The sequence below is a fragment of the Trichosurus vulpecula genome, chromosome 3 (assembly GCF_011100635.1).
Source record: "Trichosurus vulpecula isolate mTriVul1 chromosome 3, mTriVul1.pri, whole genome shotgun sequence".
Classification (NCBI taxonomy): domain Eukaryota; kingdom Metazoa; phylum Chordata; class Mammalia; order Diprotodontia; family Phalangeridae; genus Trichosurus; species Trichosurus vulpecula.
Genome location: NC_050575.1, coordinates 418,682,340 through 418,686,950, shown reverse-complemented (window position 1 = coordinate 418,686,950; position 4,611 = coordinate 418,682,340). Strand labels below are relative to the sequence as shown.

Sequence of the window (4,611 nt, the reverse complement as noted above, 5' to 3'; positions counted from 1 at the left end):
ACTTTGTCCCAAGCTTGAGGGGCTGTGCTGTTGTTTCCAGAGCTATTTCTATACAGGAAGCTCTACCACACCAGCCCTCCTCCTCCCCCAAGAACCACCAACCCAGACTCTGACTCAGATATAAGCATGCTCTGTACTCCTGTTCTGATCTGCTGCCTAATTCCTCCCACCACGTAGGCCTTGGTCTGGAAGCAACTGCAGCTGTAGCTCTATAAACAGCCTCAGAGCTGGACCAACTCTGCTGCCCCTGGAGCGGCGGCCAACAGAGAACTCCTTTCCCTCAGTCCCTGCAGTTTTTTCCCACTAACCTTCTCTGTTGTCTTTGGTGTTTGTGGGTTGAGAAGTCTGGTAACTGCCACAGCTCACTGTTTCAGGGCACTATGGCTTGTTGCATCCACCCCCAGCATGGTGCGATAAACTTTACCCCACAATCATCCAGGTTGTCCTCTGCTGGAGCCCTGCTTCCCTCTGTTATTTCGTGAGTTCTGCAGTTCTAGAATTTGTTCAGAGACATTTTTATAGGTGTTTGGAGGGTCCTGGGGGAAGAGCTTTAGACAAGTCTCTGCTTTCCAGCCACCATCTTGGCTGTGCCCATCCCTTCATTTTTAGATGAGAAAACTGAATTCCATAGAGGTTATCTGAAGAGCCAAACATCCAAAAGCTAGAAAGTAGAAGAGTTGAGATTTCAACCTGTATCTCTGCCTCCAAATACATTTCTCTAAAATGTGTGGACTGATAAACTTTGATTTCACCTCTCTTCTTTCACTCTAAGCTAAGGAGTCAAAATTGCTTGTCTGGATACTCTCTCTACTAATGCAGGTCACAATTTTTTTTTCTGTACATGCTGGCATACCTTGTTTTCTGTGATTAGTGTGGAAAAATAATTGATTTTCTCATGGAAGCCAAAATTTTCTCTTCCTGATTCCAGCTATAGCCAGTGCTTGAATGGAACACACACACACACACACACACACACACACACACACACACACACACTCCATCACTCAGATATAGTCAAAGTTTTTCTAACTTGAAAAATTCTGCTAGAATTTACCATGTACTATCATTGACTTCACAGATCATTCCCATGTCACAGTCAATGGAACACTGGAATTGGAAACAGGAATGACAGTATTTCCGTCTGCCTCTAGCTTTTCTTTCTCTTACATTAAACCTGATAAGTCATTTGATTTCTCTGAGACTCAGTTTCCTCATCTATAAAACAAGTGGATTAGACTTGCAAGTCTTTAACACCCTTTCCAATTCTGAGATTCTTTGATACAGTAATAGACACACCACACACACACACACACACACACACACATACACATCCCCCTACTTAACCCTTCTTTCCACGCATAAACACTTCCATACACACACACCCTCCCTTAAGGTCAGCAGCCTTATCTTATAATTTTATTCCACTCTCTCCTAAGAAATGTACCATTTCTGATGCTGTTAGTGTTCTTCCTGCCCTCATACCATCCCTGAAGTTCTGTTGTATTTCTTTTGCATATGCTTTGTGTTTACCTATCACATGTACATAACATCCTGCTACTACAGTGGAAGTTCAATGAAGGCCAGGTCTGTATTGTTTTTGTCTTTGTATCTCCATACTCTAGTTCTTAGCCCAGAGTTGGACCCATGGTAGGCATAGAATGTGCTGCTTATATTGAAATGAACTCTTCAGTACTGGTTTAGTAGTTTCCAATCTCCCCAATGGAACTTCCATTTCTCTCACTTATTATTGTCAGGCAAAGAGAGATGCAGAGGTTTACACAGTTCTCAGATGCCTATATAGCATGCTATGAGAGCCAGAGGACAACCATAAAGAGATAAGACTGTCTCTCCAATACCATAGCTTTTGTTCTCATTAACATCATGGTCTATTTCTATACCTCCACATACACTTGGGATTTCCTTGGAGCTGAACATGAAAGGTAAGTGGGGTCAGACATGATTATCACTTCAATGGGAGGTTGTAGTCTAGGACAGTGAAAGAGAGTTACATAAATATGTCTGATACAAAATTATAGATAATAGGCATATTTAAGAAGCTCAGGAAAATGTTTTGTGAGGAAGCAGCATAAAACTATATTTCTTCTGCTGTCAGGGGGTTAAGACCTACCTCTAATATCACCTTTGGGACCATGGGCAAATGACTTAGTGTCCCTGGAGCTTGACTTCTTTATCTATAAAATGAAAGGCAGATCTCAATGTTTTTTGAGTTCCCATCTAATTCTCAATCTATAAACATATGATTCATGAGGAAAAGAACATTGCCCACAGTGGCCATTAAGGGATGCTTTGTGAAAGAGGCAGTTACTAATAAAGGCAATGAAAGATAAAATGGTTATAGAAAGAGTGGTTCAGAGAAGGTGAGAAAGATGTTTGCCGAACTATGAGTAAATGGACTGAGGGAGAAAATATGTGGGTAATGCAATTAGGCTGGAGGATAGATCACATGAAGGTAGAGAATCATGAGAAATGATAGAAAAGAAGATTGAGTCTAGGGTTCTGGAGGATACTAAATGATAGACTAATTAATTTACATTAAACTCTTTATACAATAGGGAGTTATTGAAGAGTTTGGAACAGGATATGGATAGGACAAGATCTGTGCTAAAAGACTATTGGTCTGCTAGGTGATGAAGGATAGAACAGAGGGTGGGGGGTGGCATCAGTAAAGGAACATAACCTATTAGGAAGTTATTTGATTAATCCAAATAGTAATAATGAGGCCCTGTATTAATATATCATACATAGAAAGGGAGAGGAGGGAATGAAAATGACTGACTTTGCCAAGAAAACAAATATTTAGAATGTAACAAATAACTGTAAAATAATCACAATATTAATACCTGGGAATGATATTGCATTTTAAGATGCAGAAAGTGTTTTGAACAGTTGGCTTTGGCACAGTGTCCAGAAAACAGTGTTTTGTAAATGCTGACTGGTTGAATAATTGATATAATTTTATCCTTACCACAACCCTGTGAGGAGGTCCTTTAGTTATCATTATCCATATGTCACAGAATAAGTTAATTTCTCTGGGTCACATATGAAGTACGTGTCCGAGGTTAGGTTTAAACCTAGAATTTCTTGACTTTAGTCCAAGGCAAAACCAAAAGAAAAAACCTTCACCTGGCCTTATTCTCAAGTGACTAATGTAGTTCATTTACAATTCAGACTTGGGATATGCTCAGCTTACTGGACATGGGAAATATTTTTCTTTTAGTGGCAATGTCTTTGATAATGCAAAGTTAGTCATGTACCATGATGACATATGGAAAAGCAAAAATATTGGCAGAATAGTCATGTTAATCATTAGGATGAGTCATATTAATAAAATATATTTACACAGGTTTCGTAGTATCTCTGGCACTTACAACAGACACAGTAGGTAATTGATGAATAATCATTTGTTGATTATTTGTTTGATTGACTGGTAATATGATACAGGATAGCTTTATTACTGCATTTGAATCTTTCTTTTTTGTTGTTGTTGTCCAAAATCTTTAATATAACAAGGAGGAAGGGAATTAGTTTTTGTAGCTTGGGCTGGCGTGGGGGCCCCTGGCACGCCCAAACTTTCGGCCCTTGGATCGGACACATGGTTTGGTGTGGCTGTGGGGAGTGCCTGGTGCCTTCCCAAAATGCCTGTACACCTCTCGGCCCTTTTGGGGACCAGACAGCAGGACAGTGCCCCGTCCCTTAGGTGAGCTTATGGCCAGCTGGCAAAGGTGAGGATCTTCCCACCAGCTTTGAAGATGTGATTGCGGGCATTGCTGGTAACACGAAGGGCACAGACCTACAGCTTGGGAACATCCTGGATTCTGACATCATGTGTCACAGTCCCAACAACCACGGCTGTCTTGTTTTCCAGGCCGGGCAGCTTCATTTTCCTTATCATGCGGGACAGGGACAGGGGGGGCCGGTTGGTCCGACTCATGAACAGCCTTTTCAGAACAACCTTGTTGAAAGTCGATTTGGTTCTTCGGGCCAGGAACCGGTAGAGCTTCACTAGGAGCCTCAGGTAGATGGTCCTGGCTCTTGGGCTCCTTGCGCCGGACTTTGCGGTCCCTGTTGACGGATGTCAACTCCCATGCTGGCACCCTACCAAACGCTGGCCCAACCAGGAAAGCTGTATTTGAATCTTTCAACGACCTTGCCAGTTTTGCGGTACTATAAGTATGCTAATATTCATTTTGTTGATGAGGAAATGGTTGGCAGCTAGTGGTTGCTTGAAGCTATGTAATCAGTAATAGAGAGACAATGCATCTATTCTACTACTTGCTTTAAAAGTAATCACTTAGCTGCTACTGGAAGAACTTCAGCGAAAGCTACCACCTCCTGAGATTGCTGCTTGCATTTTATGTTCCCATTGTCACTATTTTTTCTCCCAAGTTAAATATTCCCTGACTCTCTCTACCCTTCAGAAGCCTTGTGTTGCTTCAGTACTCTGACTAAGCATGCCCAGTCCTTGAATTTTCCTTTGATCCCCCCCCAACTGAAATTGTTCTCCTTTCTCAATTAATATTAGGACTTTTGGGGTCTCTCTTTGATTCCCACCACCTCCTGCTTGGTATCATGTTCCTCTGGAGATACATA

General features: G+C 41.6%; 1 pseudogene; it reads right to left on the bottom strand.

Moving 5' to 3' along the window:
- Window positions 1-3,542: 3,542 nt before the first annotated feature.
- LOC118844021 lies at window positions 3,543-4,107 on the bottom strand (annotated as a pseudogene).
- Window positions 4,108-4,611: the final 504 nt, after the last annotated feature.